The sequence below is a fragment of the Amblyraja radiata genome, chromosome 4 (assembly GCF_010909765.2).
Source record: "Amblyraja radiata isolate CabotCenter1 chromosome 4, sAmbRad1.1.pri, whole genome shotgun sequence".
NCBI classification, from domain to species: Eukaryota; Metazoa; Chordata; class Chondrichthyes; order Rajiformes; family Rajidae; genus Amblyraja; species Amblyraja radiata.
In genome coordinates this window covers 112,245,520-112,265,861 of record NC_045959.1, presented here as the reverse complement: position 1 = coordinate 112,265,861, position 20,342 = coordinate 112,245,520, and the positions used below count along the sequence as shown (strand labels likewise).

Here is a 20,342-nt window from a genome sequence, read left to right as displayed (position 1 = left end):
CATACACAAATGTGAATGGCAGAAGATGATTTAGTGCATCAAGCCTCTTGCATTACAATTACATTGTTGTTTATGCAGGTCAAGAGGTGACCAAGGCTCTCTTGCTGAAACACAAAACACAAAGCCAATTAATCAGGGAGAAAAATAGAAGTTTTCTTTTCATTATCATAAACAAACAAAGTTAGTGCAAGATGCATTTTGGTGGCAAAAACAGGAAAGCAGACTATTATCTAAATGGTGGCCGACTAGGAAAAGGGGAGATGCAGCGAGACCTGGGTGTCATGGTACACCAGTCATTGAAAGTGGGCATGCAGGTGCAGCAGGCAGTGAAGAAAGCGAATGGTATGTTAGCTTTCATAGCAAAAGGATTTGAGTATAGGAGCAGGGAGGTTCTACTGCAGTTGTACAGGGTCTTGGTGAGACCACACCTGGAGTATTCCGTACAGTTTTGGTCTCCAAATCTGAGGAAGGACATTATTGCCATAGAGGGAGTGCAGAGAAGGTTCACCAGACTGATTCCTGGGATGTCAGGACTGTCTTATGAAGAAAGACTGGATAGACTTGGTTTATACTCTCTAGAATTTAGGAGATTGAGAGGGGATCTTATAGAAACTTACAAAATTCTTAAGGGGTTGGACAGGCTAGATGCAGGAAGATTGCTCCCGATGTTGGGGAAGTCCAGGACAAGGGGTCACAGCTTAAGGATAAGGGGGAAATCCTTTAAAACCGAGATGAGAAGAACTTTTTTCACACAGAGAGTGGTGAATCTCTGGAACTCTCTGCCACAGAGGGTAGTCGAGGCCAGTTCATTGGCTATATTTAAGAGGGAGTTAGATGTGGCCCTTGTGGCTAAGGGGATCAGAGGGTATAGAAGCTGGGATGTAATGTTAAAATTGTACAAGGCATTGGTGAGACCAAATCTGGAGTATGGTGTACAATTTTGGTCGCCCAATTATAGGAAGGATGTCAACAAAATAGAGAGAGTACAGAGGAGATTTACTAGAATGTTGCCTGGGTTTCAACAACTAAGTTACAGAGATAGGTTGAATAAGTTAGGTCTTTTTCTCTGGAGCGCAGAAGGTTAAGGGGGGACTTGATAGAAGTCTTTAAAATGATGAGAGGGATAGACAGAGTTGATGTGATCAAGCTTTTCCCTTTGAGAATAGGGAAGATTCAAACAAGAGGACATGACTTCAGAATTAAGGGACAGAAGTTTAGGGGTAACATGAGGGGGAACTTCTTTACTCAGAGAGTGGTAGCGGCGTGGAATGAGCTTCCAGTGGAAGTGGTGGCGGCAGGTTCGTTGGTATCATTTAAGAATAAATTGGATAGGCATATGGATGAGAAGGGAATGGAGGGTTATGGTATGAGTGCAGGCAGGTGGGACTAAGGGAAAAAAATTGTTCGGCGCGGACTTGTAGGGCCGAGATGGCCTGTTTCCGTGCTGTAATTGTTATATGGTTATATGGTTATATGGTATGGAGAGAAGGCAGGTACGGGATACTGAGTTGGATGATCAGCCATGATCATATTGAATGGCGGTGCAGGCTCGAAGGGCCGAATGGCCTACTCCTGCACCTAATTTCTATGTTTCTATGTTTCTATGCATGTTATTGATATGAATGTATTAAAAATATTACCATGCCAATCTTCTGAAGCTATGCAGTGAATTTTGACCAACTACGCAAGCACTTTCCCTGAGACTACTCTATTCTGACAAAGTAAGCTCTAACTTGTCCTGCATTGTTTATGTGAGCTAGAACAAAAAAGATTGCAGGTGAATACAATAGTAATTAACTTAGAAGGGGAAAAAAACCATAACAGTTGCCTTTACAGATCAGGGTTGCGGTGCTAAAAACAAACTTCTTGAGGAACTCAAAGGGGAAGGTAGCATCTGTGGAGGGAAATGGACAAATTATGCATCCGGCTGGGACCCTTCTTCAGATCCAACCGGAAATGTTGTCTGTTTTTCTCCACAGATTCAGCTTGGAATTCCTCTAGTAGCTTGTTCTTTGCTGAATATTCCAGCATCTGCATCTCTTGTGTCTACAAGTGATTGTGCTGATTGAATAAATGTATTACTGCCAGTTTAATGCCAAAGGTGGGAAAGGCCTTTGCGGTTTGTGCTGTTCGCAACATTTTTCTTGGAGATGTTGTACAGTGAAGATCATGTCTACTGTGTCTCTAAATAGATAGAATCAATACAGTGATTCAGGAAGCAGCTCTTTTACTGGTGGGTGACGAAGCATAGAATAACCCTGGTGATGACTTTCCGATGACAGACAGCCAGGAGGGTCCACAATCAGACTTGACTTTGTTCTTGAAGGTGATCATGATCATAGCATCAGTGAAGGTTTAGGAAAAACTACCAAAGGCAGTCCCTGAGAGTTTCGACATTGATTTTGAGGCAACACTTCTATTTTGGGCCAAGTGGTTGGGGATAGCAGTAATCATTAATACCTATCATAATGTGCGTGATGCATTCTCCTCCCCTTACAATGATATAATCTAACATATATCAATGAGGGTGTTGCCATGACATCGTGTGTTGACACGGCGCTTGTTTGATTCTTTGATTCTTCCTTAATTATTTGATTATGAGCCCGTGTCAGAGAGTTGCATCCCTTCACACTTGTATTGATGTCGTGCAAGAAGATTAATTTGTTCCTTTGGCATATGGATCATGGTTTTCATTATGTATCAGTATTGAAATCCACCTGAATCTCAACTGTAGTTTCCAGGGCTGGAAGATATTAATTGGTCACCAAAGCATGGTGGCTCCTTTAATGACCTTGTAATGAGGCCCTCACTAATTCTGCAGGGACAATTACTGAAATGCTGGATTAAGCTATTGTTGATGGGAACGTGCAGACCATGAAGACAGTAATATGTTTACTTTGCTCATCCAGGAGAAGGTGCACCACTTTCTTGTTGTTTAAATGGCATCCCCCTGCCTGATGTGTCTCACTCCTCAAACTATGATAGAAACATCAAAATGATTTGAACACAGTTTAAGGCAATGTTAATGAAGAAGTGTAAATATATGGTGAGATTAAGGAAATAAATGAAATGAAAACTTAGCTAAATTCACCTATTTTATGAACATGTGCAACTCTATTCAAATGAACAGGCGGTGTTAGATGCATCGATTCTGGCTGGCATAAAGCTGTGGGTCTAGGTATGAAGTGTCTACACCCCCTCAGTTCAGTAAAGTCATGGATTGCACCTGGACTCGGTGTGCCCAGGGGCAGAATAGAATGCCATGTGCACCTGTACATGTAGTTCCATGCTACAGGGTATAGGTAATCTGTATCTGTAGATGTTCGCACTAACCAGTCCAATATAACTGCACCATGAGTATTTTTCAGAAACTGCTTAAAAAAAATGTTTTAGTTCATGACCTTGATAAAATCAGTGAGTTGGCACCAAATGTAATGTTTGCAATTGAACCAGTTGGTGAACAGAGAATGTTAGTTCAGTTGTGCACATTGGTGCTGTTCAGCGGTAGCTCTGTGGACATATAGAAACATAGAAAATAGGTGCAGGAGTAGGCCATTCGGCCCATCGAGCCTGCACCGCCATTCAATATGATCATGGCTGATCATCCAACTCAGTATCCCGTACCTGCCTTCTCTCCATACTTGGGCCACATCTAACTCCCTCTTAAATATAGCCAATGAACTGGCCTCAACTACCTTCTGTGGCAGAGAGTTCCAGAGATTCACCACTCTCTGCATGAAAAATGTTTTTCTCATCTCGGTTCTAAAGGATTTCCCCTCTATCCTTAAGCTGTGACCCCTTGTCCTGGACTTCCCCAACATCGGAAACAATCTTCCTGCATCTAGCCTGTGCAATCCCTTAAGAATTTTGTAAGTTTCTACAAGATCCCCCCTCAATCTCCTAAATTCTAGCGAGTACAATCCGAGTCTATCCAGTCTTTCTTCATAAGTCCTGACATCCCAGGAATCAGTCTGGTGAACCTTCTCTGCACTCACTCTATGGCAATAATGTCCTTCCTCAGATTTGGAGACCAAAACTGTACGCAATACTCCAGGTGTGGTCTGACCAAGACCCTGTACAACTGCAGCAGAACCTCCCTGCTCCTATACTCAAATCCTTTTGCTATGAATGCTAACATACCATTCGCTTTCTTTACTGCCTGCTGCACCTGTATGCCTACTTTCAATGACTGGTGTACCATGACACCCAGGTCTCGTTGCATCTCCCCTTTTGCTAATCGGCCACCATTTAGATAATAGTCAGCTTTCCTGTTTTTGCCACCAAAGTGGATAACCTCACATTTATCCACATTATACTGCATCTACCATGCATTTGCCCACTCACCCAACCTATCCAAGTCACCTTGCAGCCTCCTAGCATCCTCCTCACAGCTAACACTGCCCCCCAGCTTCGTGTCATCCGCAAACTTGGAGATGTTGCATTCAATTCCCTCGTCCAAATCATTAATATAAATTGTAAATAGCTGGGGTCCCAGCACTGAGCCTTGCGGTACCCCACTAGTCACTGCCTGCCTTTCTGAAAAGGACCGTTTACTCCTACTCTTTGCTTCCTGTTTGCCAGCCAGTTCTCTATCCACATCAATACTGAACCGCCAATACCGTGTGCTTTAAGTTTGTATACTAATCTCTTGTGTGGGACCTTGTCGAAAGCCTTCTGAAAGTCCAGATATAACACATCCACTGGTTCTCCCCTATCCACTCTACTAGTTACATCCTCGAAAAATTCTATAAGATTCGTCAGACATGATTTACCTTTCATAAATCTATGCTGACTTTGTCTAATGATTTCACCACTTTCCAAAATTGCTGCTATCCCATCTTTAATAACTGACTCTAGCAGTTTCCCCACTACCGATGTTAGACTAACTGGTCTGTAATTCCCCGTTTTCTCTCTCCCTCCCTTTTTAAAAAGTGGAGATACATTAGCTACCTTCCAATCCTCAGGAATTACTCCAGAATCTAAAGAGTTGTGAAAAATTATCACTAATGCATCCACTATTTCTGGAGCTACTTCCTTAAGTACTCTGGGATGCACCCTATCTGGGGATTTATCGGCCTTTAATCCATTCAATTTACCTAACACCACTTCCCGGCTAACCTGGATTTCACTCAGTTCCTCCATATCATTTGACCCGCGGTCCCCTGCCATATCCGGCAGATTATTTATGTCTTCCTTGGTGAAGACGGAACCAAAGTAGTTATTCAATTGGTCCGCCATGTCCTTGTTCCCCATGATCAACTCACCTGTTTCTGACTGCAAGGGACCTACATTTGTTTTTACTAATCTCTTTCTCTTCACATATCTATAAAAACTTTTGCAGTCAGTTTTTATTTTCCCTGCCAGCTTTCTTTCATAATCTATTTTCCCTTTCCTAATTAAGCCCTTTGTCCTCCTCTGCTGGACTCTGAATTTCTCCCAGTCCTCTGGTACGCTGCTTTTTCTGGCTAATTTGTACGCTTCATCTTTTGCTTTGATACTATCCCTGATTTCCTTTGTTATCCACGGATGCACTACCTTCCCTGATTTATTCTTTTGCCAAACTGGGATGAACAATTGTTGAAGTTCATCCATGCAGTCTTTAAATGCCTTCCATTGCATATCCACCGTCAACCGTTTAAGAATTAATTGCCAGTCAATCTTGGCCAATTCACGTCTCATACTGTCAAAGTTACCTTTCTTTAAGTTCAGAACCATTGTTTCTGAATTAACAATGTCACTCTCCATCCTAATGAACAACTCAACCATATTATGGTCGCTCTTGCCCAAGGGGCCACGCACAACAAGACTGCTAACTAACCCTTCCTCATTACTCAGTACCCAGTCTAGAATAGCCTACTCTCTCGTTTGTTCCTCTACATGTTGGTTTAGAAAACTATCCCGCATACATTCCAAGAAATCCTCTTCCTCAGCACCCCTGCCAATTTGATTCACCCAATCTATATGTAGATTGAAGTCACCCATTATAACTGTTTTACATTTGTTGCACGCATTTCTAATTTCCTGTTTGATGCCATCCCCAACTCCACTACTACTGTTAGGTGGCCTGTACACAACACCCACTAGCGTTTTCTGCCCCTTAGTGTTTCGCAGCTCTACCCATATCGATTCCACATCCTCCAAGCTAATGTCCTTCCTTTCCATTGCATTAATCTTCTCTCTAACCAGCAACGCTACCCCACCTCCTTTTCCTTTCTGTCTATCCCTCCAGAATATTGAATATCCCTGGATGTTCAGTTCCCAGCCTTGGTCACCCTGGAGCCATGTCTCCGTGATCCCAACTATATCATAATCATTAATAGCTATCTGCACATTCAACTCATCCACCTTATTACGAATGCTCCTTGCATTGAGACACAAAGCCTTCAGGCTTGTTTTTACAACGCTCTTACCCCTTACACAATTATGTTGAAAAGTGGCCCGTTTTGATTTTTGTCCTGGATTTGTCTGCCTGCCACTTTTACTTTTCACCTTGCTACCTATTGCTTCTACCCCCATTTTACACCCCTCTGTCTCTCTGCTCACACATTTAAGAAACCCACCACCTCTTATACTCTGTTTATTATTGTTTTCTTCTTTCCCCCCTACATGTTGGGTCTGAGTGCTTCCCTTCTCTGCCTCCTGCCTCACACACTGTCCACTAACTTTCTCTATTTGAGTCCCTCCCCCCAACCGTTCTAGTTTAAAGTCTCCGCAGTAGCCTTTGCAAATCTCCCCGCCAGGATATTGGTCCTCCTCGGGTTCAAGTGCAACCCATCCTTTTTGTACAGGTCGCACCCACAAAAGAGGTCCCAATGATACAGAAACTTGAATCCCTGCCCTCTGCACCAGTCCTTCAGCCACGCATTTATCCTCCATATTTAGGGTCATTTTCAGCTTTGGATATATCCAGGGTGAATCAATGTTCAGCCCTCACGGAAACTGATCATTCAGCCACAGTGATTACTTTTACAGTCCATTAGTGTCTCTCTTCTGCTACAGGGTGGCAATGATGTGGCAGACAAAAAAAACCCACAAATAAATTAACGCTACCCAATCTTTATTAATCCTTAGAATGCTGAAAGTATACTAGCATTCAACTCTCACAACTTAAAGACCTTGAATCATTATCACTACTTAATATATTAAATTGACTCAACTCATGGTTCAAACTCAGATACTACCTGTTTGAGATGAACTGCATAGGATCATTTTGATGGATTATAGTCTTCTCTGAATTTTGTACTCAAGCTCTCCTCAACCTTCAATGTTAGTTGTTCCTAGGTTGTCACTGCTGATATACTCATAGAGTCGTGGAGAGATGCTTGGCCTATCAAGTCTGTACCAACCACCAACCATCCATTTTCACACTACCACTAATCTACATATTATGGGTAATTTATGGTGGTCAATTTATCGAACAACTTGGATGTCTTTGTGATGTGTGAGGAAACTGGAACACCTGGAGGAATCCTGTGGAGAATTTGCAAACCCCACCCAGACAGCACCTGATGTCGGGTTTGAACCCTGGTCTCGGGCACTCTGAGGATGCGGCTGTACGAGCTACACAACTGTGTCGCCCCATATTCAGTGTTTTTATTATATATTTTAACACCAATCTTTAAGAATGCTGCAGGGATTTTGACACCTCAACTGATCCAATATGACATAGAGGAACATGGAATAAATTGCTCCTGGCAGTTTTCCCTCTTGGGACTCGGCTATTCCTTCCCACACACGTATATCGTTGTTTTAATCTAGTTCTTTATTACCTTTTATTAGGTTAGTCAAAAAAGCTATTTTGTCTGTTTTTAAGACCTTGTTTGGGAAGTGCGTTTTTTCAGAGGTGGTTTCTTATCTCACTGCAACAGAATGGTTATTGTCTGATTGTTTTCACTTTATTGGGCCTCTGAGACCTTGAGTCCAGCAAAGCCAGGTGACTCCCAAGTGTGAATAATGGCAATGAGAAGAACATTACTCTACAACTTTATTTCTTTATCTCATGAATGTTTCATTTCAGTCAATTTAAGCAGTTAAATTATCATGATGGATTCTCAAAGCAGTTCCTGATTCATAATTCTGAAATCAATCAATACCAGAGAACGCTTCAAATTAAGCTGTTACTAATCCACTTAGCATTCTCAGAGAACTCCATGGACCATTAGTTATCCATATATGTGACTTGTTCAAATTGAAAACACTGTCCAGTCATCTGCACTGAAACAGTTTTAACCCTTTGTATTGTTTTCTTCCACAATAATATGTTGCTCATGTAAAGTTGACTTCTTTTCCCAAGATCTTTGTACAAGTTGAGCTGCCAGCCACCCATTAATTTGAAAAAATAGGAATTTCAGACACGATCCGAGCCCAAAACTACAGCACAGTTCCTCCCCACTTATGGACAGCCTAGACAGACCAACAAGCATTTGGGAGACCAGTGGGTTGGATTTGGTGCAAAGCTGTTGGAATTTTCATGTGCCTTTTCTCCTACCCGCTCCCCCCCCCCCCCTTCACAATCGCGACTGCCTCTGAGTTGCGACAATCAACAGCCAGGTCGAGCTGAGCAGCGCCTGGAGCACTGAGCAGATTTGTTGAGCTGATTTTTTTTTTAATGTTCATGGGAGGTGTGTGTTACTGGCAAAGCCATTATTGTCCATTCATAATTTTTGTTGAATTGAGGAGTAATTTGAAAGTTAATCTTGTTGGTGAATATGGAGTCACACACAGGTTAGAGTGGATAAAGAGGCAGGTTTTCTCCCCTGGAGGCAATTGTGGACCAAATGGGTTTTATACAGCAATCTGCTAATTTCATGGTTATGATTACTGAGACCAGTTCGATTTCTAAAACGATTCCAGGCCAATTTAATTCCTAAAATTTAGATTTGACTGTTGTCAGGGTGAAGTTTAAGTCGATGAATGAAGACCACAAGGAATAGTATTCCAATGATCTAATCACGCTCTTATTTTTAATGTCGCCATCATTCTTGTTTGAATTTGTGATCAATGGTCTGGAATGGTGACGCCATTAATACATTCCCTGCACGTTGGCTCTCCAGTCACAGCTCTTTCTGCTCATTTCCGATTTATGAACTGTTCAGGTTGCGAACAGTTCTCAGGAATGGAACCTTGTTTTCATCTGGTGACTTCCTGTAATTAATTTTAGGTGCTTGAATAGTACAACAAACCAGCATGATATAGGCATATTTAGGTAGGCATAAAGATTCTCAAGGCACTAACACAAAAATAACATTTATTTTATGGCATTCTGGCTCAAGCACCTCCCTCTACATAAGAGATGAATTGTCCTTCCATTCCATTCTCTATTTGTAAATTCTTCTTAATATGCTGTCCCTTCGTGAATCCCTACGCAACTGAATTCTCGACATCCATTGATGCTAATTCTGTCAAGGAGAAAGTCAAGATTCCAGTTGCATAGGGATGAGCAGAGACCCAGTTTCCTGAGTTTGACAAGATGGGAAAATGTTAATAAACGTCGATCTGTAGTCATTGAACAACAGCCTGACATACATGCAAGCAAGACCACATCTGTTGTGGATCTTTTGAAGTGATTGGAAAATTGAAGTAGGTCCAGATCTTCATTAAGGCAGAGACACAAGGAACTGCAGATGTTGGAATCTTGAGCAACCAAAAAATGCCGGAGTAACTCAGCAGATGTTAGGCAGCATTTATGGAGGAGTGGATAGGTGACATTTCAGGTCAGGACCCTTCTTTAGACTGACTGTAGTAGGGGGGAATTGTTGAAAACGTTTCCCATAACTATTTATCCTCTTTCACTTTAAGCTATAATATCTTTTTATAATTTAATATTTTAGATTTTATACCATACCCAGACCAATCCATTTGTGTCTCCTCCTCTTCTCACTTTCTTGGCATCCCATTTAGTTGAAAGTTTCTCAGACTGACATGTTATCTTTGTTTCTCTCTTTACTTATGCTGTCTGCATATCCCCGTATTTACTTATTTCCCAGGCAATCATTTATACAAAAACAAAAAGTGCAAAAAACAAACATAAATTTGATACAATTTTCCGTGTCCTTTACTTTCCAGTCAAGTTTAGTGTCATATGCACAAGTATGGTGAATAGCAGATTCAATTTGTAAAGTTGGAAGCACTTTTAACAGGAGAGTACAATAGTCATAGAGGGCTTTAATCTACACAGATTGAGCAAATCAAATAAGTAACAATAACGTTGAGGATGGTATGTATGCCATAGATAGTGTTCTTGCCATAGGGGGAGTACAGAGAAGGTTCGCCAGACTGATTCCTTGGATGTCAGGACTTTCATATGAAGAAAGACTGGATAGACTCGGCTTGTACACGCTAGAATTTAGAAGATTGAGGGGGGATCTTATAGAAACGTACAAAATTCTTAAGGGGTTGGACAGGCTAGATGCCGGAAGATTGTTCCCGATGTTGGGGAAGTCCAGAACAAGGGATCACAGTTTAAGGGTAAAGGAGAAATCTTTTAGGACTGAGATGAGAAAAACATTTTTTACACAGAGAGTGGTGAATCTCTGGAATTCTCTGCCACAGAATGTAGTTGAGGCCAGTTCATTGGCTATATTTAAGAGGGAGTTAGATGTGGCCCTTGTGGCTAAAGGGAACAGGGGGTATGGAGAGAAAGCAGGTACAGGATACTGAGTTGGATGATCAGCCATGATCATATTGAATGGCAGTGCAGGCTCGAAGGGCCGAATGGCCTACTCCTGCACCTAATTTCTATGTTTCTATGTATGAATATAGATTTCTGGATCATTATGTTGCAGAATTGACTGGGAAACAAGGTATATTAAAGGGTATGACAATGAATTGGAAATGGCTGGCATTTAAAGAAATCATGTAACTTGTACACATCCACTTATGGCACAAAAAAATAAAACAGGAAATATAGACTGAACATGGATTACAAAGGGAATTAAAGAAAATCTTTAGGAATAAATTTATGAAGTTTCCAGCAAAAGGAGAACCTTGAAGGCTGTGGGAACTTTAGAAATTGGCAGGTGAACCAAGAAATTGAAAAGCAAGTGCTATATCTGAGCGCAGGTATATGGGACTAGGGGAGAATACGTGTTCGGCACGGACTAGAAGGGTCGAGATGGCCTGTTTCCGTGCTGTAATTGTTATATGGTTATAAGTGAAAAGCAAATAAAAAATATTTTAAGTCCTGTGTAATGGATATTAATTAACACTTTCGGTTTGCACTGTGTCAGAAGTAAAATAGCCTGTTTCCCTATTGTACATTGTGGAGTTAATGAGGAATCAAGCTCTTTCAAATTTAATACAACAAGGAAGGGTTCTTTAATTTTTTTTGTAAATAGGTCCGTGGGAAAGAGTGACTATGATATTTTAAAAAAATTGAAAGTGCTGTAATTCTTATTTGAGGTTGAATTCATAATTCATAAGGCATACTACATGGTAAATGGTAGGGAATTACATGGTAAATGGTAGGGAATTGAAGAATGTAGGTGAACAGAGGGATCTGGGAATAACTGTGCACAGTTCCCTGAAAGTGGAATCTCATGTAGATAGGGTGGTAAAGAAAGCTTTTGGTGTGCTGGCCTTTATAAATCAGAGCATTGAGTATAGAAGTTGGGATGTAATGTTAAAATTGTACAAGGCATTGGTGAGGCCAATTCTGGAGTATGGTGTACAATTTTGGTCGCCTAATTATAGGAAGGATGTCAACAAAATAGAGAGAGTACAGAGGAGATTTACTAGAATGTTGCCTGGGTTTCAGCAACTAAGTTACAGAGAAAGGTTGAACAAGTTAGGGCTTTATTCTTTGGAGCGCAGAAGGTTAAGGGGGGACTTGATAGAGGTTTTTAAAATGATGAGAGGGATAGACAGAGTTGACGTGGAAAAGCTTTTCCCACTGAGAGTAGGGAAGATTCAAACAAGGGTACATGACTTGAGAATTAAGGGACTGAAGTTTAGGGGTAACACGAGGGCGAACTTCTTTACTCAGAGAGTGGTAGCTGTGTGGAATGAGCTTCCAGGGAAGGTGGTGGAGGCAGGTTCGTTTTTATAATTTAAAAATAAATTGGATAGTTATATGGATGGGAAAGGAATGGAGGGTTATGGTCTGAGCGCAGGTATATGGGACTAGGGGAGATTATGTGTTCGGCACGGACTAGAAGGGTCGAGATGGCCTGTTTCCGTGCTGTAATTGTTATATGGTTATATGGTTATACTAGACTAAGTGGGACCCGTTGGGTCCCAGCATCACACAGGAGGGCTGGTCATCCAACGCAATATTCCACCTCTCCACCAATTCTAATATTGGTGGCCAGTTGGGGGGGGGGGGGGGGGGGGCTTTCTGGAGCGCTAATATGGGTGTTGTGGGCTGAAGGGACTGGTTTCCAGAGGGCTAGTATGCAAATTGTGCGCCGAATGGATTCTTGGGCTGGCGTCTCAGTCAATCAAGCCTGTTGTGCTGGCAACTCACTCACTCACGGCTTGTGGGCTGGTAGTTGACTCGCGGCTAATCCTTGAAATTCTATTTCAAGCAGGGTATAAGGCCACCAAATTCAAGTGCAGTTTCTTACCACTTCTAGCAGGGTGCAAGGCCACCAAATTCAAGTGCAGTTTCATACCATTTGAAGTAGGGTGCAAAGCCACTAAAGACAGCGAGTTGTGACCTCTCCCTCCTCCATCTTGCAGAGACTGAGCCACACCCACATTTCCGGGTTTTATAACCCCTCCCCCCCCCCCCCCCCCCACCGGAAAAGGTGTGGCTTTCATGGAGTGATTGACAGGAGAGAGATTCTCAACATTTAAAAAAAAACTAATAACACTTTTATTTTTCATTGATGGGAAGAATTCTCTGCACCTGCTCAGCAGAGGGGGACTGAGTAAGATGGCCAAAAATCACAGCGGCAAGTGGTAGCGTTTTATCTAAAATCAATATACAGTGCAAACAGGAAGTAAGTGCATTTGCAGTAGTGCCTTTTAATTTCAAGCCAAAGCACCCAAGCCACCATTTGCAGTTAGTAGTGCATTTCAACTTCAAGCCACCATTTGCAGTAAGTGGTGCCTTTCAACTTCATGCCACCATATGCAGTAAGTAGTGCCTTTCAACTTCATTTCACCATATGCAGTAAGTAGTGCCTTTCAACTTCATGCTACCATTTGCAGTAAGTAATGCCTTTCAACTTAATGCCAAAGCACCCAAGCTACAATTTGCAGTAAGTAGTGCCTTTCAACTTCATGCCACCATTTGCAGTAAGTGGTGTCTTTCAACTTCAAGCCACACCCAAGCCATCATTTGCAGGAAGTAGTGCCTTTCAACTTCAAAGCTCCCAATCCACCATTTGGAGTAAGTAGTGCCTTTCAACTTCAAGCCACAATTTGCAGTAAGCAGTGCCTTTCAACTTCAAGCCAATGCACCTACGCCCCCCATTTGAAGTAAGTAGTGCCTTTCAACTTCAAGCCACACCCAAGCCATCATTTGCAGTAAGTAGTGCCTTGCAACTTCAAGCCAAAGCAACCAAGCCACCATTTGCAGTAATAGTGCCATTCAACTTCAATTCAAAGCTCCCAAGCCACCATTTGCAGTAAGTAGTGTCTTTCAACTTCAAGCCAAAGCTCCCAAGCCACCATTTGCAGTAAGTAGTGCCTTTCAACTTCAAGCCAAAGCAACCAATCCACCATTTGCAGTAAATAGTGCATTTCAACTTCATGCCACCATTTGCAGTAAGTGGTGTCTTTCAACTTCAAGCCACACCCAAGCCACCATTTGCAGTAAGTGGTGTCTTTCAACTTCAAGCCACACCCAAGCCATCATTTGCAGGAAGTAGTGCCTTTCAACTTCAAAGCTCCCAAGCCACCATTTGCAGTAAGTGGTGTCTTTCAATTTCAAGCCACACCCAAGCCATCATTTGCAGGAAGTAGTGCCTTTCAACTTCAAGCCATAGCAACCAAGCCACCATTTGCAGTAAGTAGTGCCTTTCAACTTCAAGACAAAGCAACCAAGCCACCATTTGCAGTAAGTAGTGCCTTTCAACTTCAAGCCACAATTTGCAGTAAGTAGTGCCTTTCAACTTCAAGCCAATGCACCCACGCCCCTCCCCCCCCCCCCCATTTGCAGTAAGTAGTGCCTTTCAACTTCAAGCCACACCCAAGCCATCATTTGCAGTAAGTAGTGCCTTTCAACTTCAAGATCCAAGAACATGATTTTAAACACTGGTGTCCCCCAGGGTTGTGTTTTATCACCGATTTTATTTTCCATCTATACAAACAACATAACAAACAATAACAGTGACATTTCCCTTTTTAAGTATGCAGACGATATGGCCCTGGTGGCCCACATCAAGGATCACACTTCTCTGGCTGCCTACTATCAGCAGGTCAACACCCTGATGCTGTGGATCAAAGAGAGCTCTCTGGAGCTTAACATCTCCAAGACCAAGGAGCTGTGTTGTGGGGGGAGGCGAACATCTTCCCCCCAACCTCTCTTTGAACCTCTGAGGCTGAATGGGCAGATAGTTGAGCAGGTAGAGGCCTTTAGATACCTGGGCACATAGATTGACACCCGCCTGTCCTTCTCCCAGCACACAGACTCTGTGTACAAGAAGGCACAGCAACGCCTCTTCCTGCTGAAGAAACTCAGGAGCTTTGATGTCAGACAGGACATTTTAACAGCTGTCTATAAATCACTTATAGAATCTGTACTCACCTTTAACATCACATCCTGGTTCACCCTCACCTCTGTCAAAGACAAATCAAAGCTTTCCCGAATCATTAATCAAGTAAGCAAAATAACTGGCAAAACTCAAAATCAATTATCAGTACTCCACACCCAGGCAGTTAAAAGGAAAGCCAACCTCATTACACAGAATCCCACCCACCCCCTGCACAAGTCCTTCCAACTTCTGCCATCAGGCCGCCGATATAAAGTCCCCCTATCCAAGAAAAACATCCACAAAAACTCATCCATACTCATTGCCATAAACAGTTTAAATAAAAAATGAACAAGGGACAAATTAACCCTGAGGCACTGTCACTTTACATGTATCCACAACTTTTATCTTGTCTATTTTTACAGTTTTTAATCTTTATACTTGCTTTTAAGATCTATACACACTGTGTGTGCTGGCAAAAATCTGTGTTGTATGACTGCTTATCAGTACATTGTCCTGGTTGTATGTTGAGCCACGTCAAAGAAGATTTTCTGTTACGACAGACAATAAAGTTTTCTGAATCTGAAGCCAAAGCAACCAAGCCGCCATTTGCAGTAATAGTGCCTTTCAACTTCGTCAAAGCCCCCAAGCCACCATTTGCAGTAAGTAGTGCCTTTCAACTTCAAGCCAAAGCTCCCAATCCACCATTTGCAGTAATTAGTGCCTTTCAACTTCATGCCACCATTTGCAGTAAGTGGTGTCTTTCAACTTCAAGCCACACCCAAGCCACACCCAAGCCACCATTTGCAGTAAGTGGTGTCTTTCAACTTCAAGCCACACCCAAGCCACCATTTGCAGTAAGTGGTGTCTTTCAACTTCAAGCCACACCCAAGCCACCATTTGCAGTAATTGGTGCCTTTCAACTTCGCCAAAGCAACCCAGCCACCATTTGCAGTAATAGTGCCTTTCAACTTCAAGCCAAAGCTCCCAAGCCACCATTTCCAGTAAGTAGTGCCTTTCAACTTCATGCCACCATTTGCAGTAAGTAGTGCCTTTCAATTTCAAGACACACCCAAGCCAAGCCAAGCCAACCGGGGGGGGGGGGGCGCTTTCTGGAGTGCAAGTATGAACCATTTTAGAACCAATAAGACATTTTTTTTGCAAGCTTTAGAACCAATAGACATTTTTTTTGCAAGCTTTAGAACCAATAGACATATTTTTGCCAGCTTTAGAACCAATAGACATATTTTTGCCAGCTTTAGAACCAATAGACATATTTTTGCCAGCTTTAGAACCAATAGACATATTTTTGCCAGCTTTAGAACCAATACATATTTTTGCCAGCTTTAGAACCAATAGACATATTTTTGCCAGCTTTAGAACCAATAGACATTTTTTTGCAAGCTTTAGAACCAATAGACATATTTTTGCCAGCTTTAGAACCAATAGACATATTTTGCCAGCTTTAGAACCAATAGACATATTTTTGCCAGCTTTAGAACCAATAGACATATTTTTGCCAGCTTTAGAACCAATAGACATATTTTTGCCAGCTTTAGAACCAATAGACATATTTTTGCCAGCTTTAGAACCAATACATATTTTTTGCCAGCTTTAGAACCAATAGACATATTTTTGCCAGCTTTAGAACCAATAGACATATTTTTGCCAGCTTTAGAACCAATAGACATATTTTTGCTAGCTTTGGAACCAATAGAGACACTTTTTGCAAGCTTTAGAACCAATATACATTTCTTTGCAAACTTGAGAACCAATAGACATTTTTTTGCAAGCTTTAGAACCAATAGACATTTTTTGCAAGCTTTAGAAGCAATAGACATTTTTTTTGCAAGCTTTAGAAGCAATAGACATTTTTTTTGCAAGCTTTAGAAGCAATAGACATTTTTTTTGCAAGCTTTAGAAGCAATAGACATTTTTTTTGCAAGCTTTAGAAGCAATAGAGACACTTTTTGCCAGCTTTAGAACCAATAGACATATTTTTTGCCAGCTTTAGAACCAATAGACATATTTTTTGCCAGCTTTAGAACCAATAGACATATTTTTTGCCAGCTTTAGAACCAATAGACATATTTTTTGCCAGCTTTAGAACCAATAGACATATTTTTTGCCAGCTTTAGAACCAATAGACATATTTTTTGCCAGCTTTAGAACCAATAGACATATTTTTGCCAGCTTTAGAACCAATAGACATATTTTTGCCAGCTTTAGAACCAATAGACATATTTTTGTCAGCTTTAGAACCAATAGACATATTTTTGCCAGCTTTAGAACCAATAGACATATTTTTGCCAGCTTTAGAACCAATAGACATATTTTTGCCAGCTTTAGAACCAATAGACATATTTTTGCCAGCTTTAGAACCAATAGACATATTTTTGCCAGCTTTAGAACCAATAGACATATTTTTGCCAGCTTTAGAACCAATAGACATATTTTTGCCAGCTTTAGAACCAATACATATTTTTGCCAGCTTTAGAACCAATACATATTTTTGCCAGCTTTAGAACCAATAGACATATTTTTGCCAGCTTTAGAACCAATAGACATATTTTTGTCAGCTTTAGAACCAATAGGCATATTTTTGTCAGCTTTAGAACCAATAGACATATTTTGCCAGCTTTAGAACCAATAGACATATTTTTGCTAGCTTTGGAACCAATAGACACTTTTTGCAAGCTTGAGAACCAATATACATTTTTTTGCAAGCTTGAGAACCAATAGACATTTTTTTGCAAGCTTTAGAACCAATAGACATATTTTTGCCAGCTTTAGAACCAATAGACATATTTTTGCAAGCTTTAGAACCAATAGAGACTTTTTTTGCAAGCTTTAGAACAAATAGACATTTTTTCCCAGCTTTAGAACCAATAGACATATTTTTGCCAGCTTTAGAACCAATAGACATATTTTTGCTAGCTTTGGAACCAATAGAGACACTTTTTGCAAGCTTTAGAACCAATATACATTTTTTTGCAAGCTTGAGAACCAATAGACATTTTATTGCAAGCTTTAGAACCAATAGACATTTTTTGCAAGCTTTAGAAGCAATAGACATTTTTTGCAAGCTTTAGAAGCAATAGACATTTTTTTGCAAGCTTTAGAAGCAATAGAGACACTTTTTGCCAGCTTTAGAACCAATAGACATATTTTGTGCCAGCTTTAGAACCAATAGACATGTTTTTTGCCAGCTTTAGAACCAATAGACATGTTTTTTGCCAGCTTTAGAACCAATAGACATGTTTTTTGCCAGCTTTAGAACCAATAGACATGTTTTTTGCCAGCTTTAGAACCAATAGACATGATTTTTGCCAGCTTTAGAACCAATAGACATTTTTTTGCCAGCTTTAGAACCAATAGACATATTTTTGCCAGCTTTAGAACCAATAGACATATTTTTGCCAGCTTTAGAACCAATAGACATATTTTTGCCAGCTTTAGAACCAATAGACATATTTTTGCCAGCTTTAGAACCAATAGACATATTTTTGCCAGCTTTAGAACCAATAGACATATTTTTGCCAGCTTTAGAACCAATAGACATATTTTTGCCAGCTTTAGAACCAATAGACATATTTTTGCCAGCTTTAGAACCAATAGACATATTTTTGCCAGCTTTAGAACCAATAGACATATTTTTGCCAGCTTTAGAACCAATAGACATATTTTTGCCAGCTTTAGAACCAATAGACATATTTTTGCCAGCTTTAGAACCAATAGACATATTTTTGCCAGCTTTAGAACCAATAGACATATTTTTGCCAGCTTTAGAACCAATAGACATATTTTTGCCAGCTTTAGAACCAAGAGACATATTTTTGCCAGCTTTAGAACCAAGAGACATATTTTTGCTAGCTTTGGAACCAATAGAGACACTTTTTGCTAGCTTTGGAACCAATAGAGACACTTTTTGCAAGCTTGAGAACCAATAGACATTTTTTTTGCAAGCTTTAGAACCAATAGACATATTTTTGCCAGCTTTAGAACCAATAGACATATTTTTGCAAGCTTTAGAACCAATAGAGACTTTTTTTGCAAGCTTTAGAACAAATAGACATTTTTTGCAAGCTTTAGAACCAATAGACATTTTTTGCAAGCTTTAGAACCTATAGACATTTTTTTGCAAGCTTTAGAACCAATAGACATTTTTTTGCAAGCTTTAGAACAAATAGACATTTTTTTGTAAGCTTTAGAACCAATAGACATTTTTTTGCAAGCTTTAGAACCAATAGACACTTTTTTGCAAGCTTTAGAACCAATAGACACATTCTGCAAGCATTTTAGAACCACTAAGGGCACTTACATTTGAGTATACATGTGTTCAGTGTTATTCACAGCTCAGAGAAACGTGACCCTCTGCCTTCCTCCAGCTTGCAGACACTGATTGAGGCACACCACTTCCTGGTTTTTATAGTCCCTCCCCCCTGCCGCCAGTGGGGGCAGCAGAGAGAATGGGGAATTTTGTAAAACATTAATAGCTCTGTCATTTTTAATCGACGGCAAAAATCATCGGCACACATGCGGCAGAGGGGGGCTCTGAACAAGGTGGCCAAAAATGACGGCCGTAGGTGGCGGTATTCTCTCAGAAATCGCAGCACAGATGGCCAAGACCGGTCAAGAACAGACTTTTAGTAATATAGATTTGAAAAAAAAACCTAAAATGAATGACAGTGGATAAGCTATAGAAACATAGAAAATAGGTGCAGGAGGAGGTCATTCGGCTCTTCGAGCCAGCGCCGCCATTCATTGTGATCATGACTGATCATCCCCAATCAATAACCCGTGCCTGCCTTCTACCCATATCCCTTGAGTCCACTAGCCCCTAGAGCTCAATCTAACTCTCTCTTAAATCCATCCAGTGACTTGGCCTCCACTGCCCTCTGTGGCAGGGAATTCCACAAATTTACAACTCTCTGGGTGGAAAAATGGCTTCCCCTTTATTCTAAGACTGTGGCCCCTGGTTCTGGACTCGCCCAACATTGGGAACATTTTTCCTGCATCTAGCTTGTCCAGTCCTTTTATAATTTTATATGTTTCTATAAGATTCCCCCTCATCCTTCTAAATTCCAGTGAATACAAGCCTAGTCTTTTCAATCTTTCCTCAATTGACAGTCACGCTGCACTGCCTCAATCACAAGGATGTCCTTCCTCAAATTCAGAGACCACAACTGGACACAATACTCCAGATGTGGTCTCACCAGAGCCCTATACAACTGCAGAAGAACCTCTTTACTCTTATGCTGAAATCCACTTGTTATGAAGGCTGTACCTGCATGCCAACTTTCAGTGACTGGTGTACAAGGATGCCCAGGTCTCGCGGCACCTCCCCCTTGCCTAACCTAACCCCATTGAGATAATAATCTGCCCCCTTATTTTTGCCACCAAAGTGGATAACCTCACATTTATCTATATTATACTGCATCTGCCATGCATCTGACCACTCCCTCAACCTGTCCAGGTCACCCTGCAACCTCCTAACATCCTCTTAACTGTTCACACTGCCACCCAGCTTTGTGTCATCTGCAAACTTGCTTGTGTTGCTCCTAATTCCCTCTTCCAAATCATGAATATATATGGTAAACAGTTGCGGCCCCAACACCGAGCCTTGCGGCACTCCACTCGCCACTGCCTGCCATTCTGAAAAGCATCCGTTCACTCCTACTCTTTGCTTCCTGTCTGCCAACCAAT

General features: G+C 41.1%; 1 protein-coding gene across 1 annotated transcript in view; it reads left to right on the top strand.

The window, feature by feature from the left end:
• Positions 1–20,342, top strand: part of pde1c (phosphodiesterase 1C) — a 267,349-nt gene that overhangs the window by 229,276 nt on the left and 17,731 nt on the right.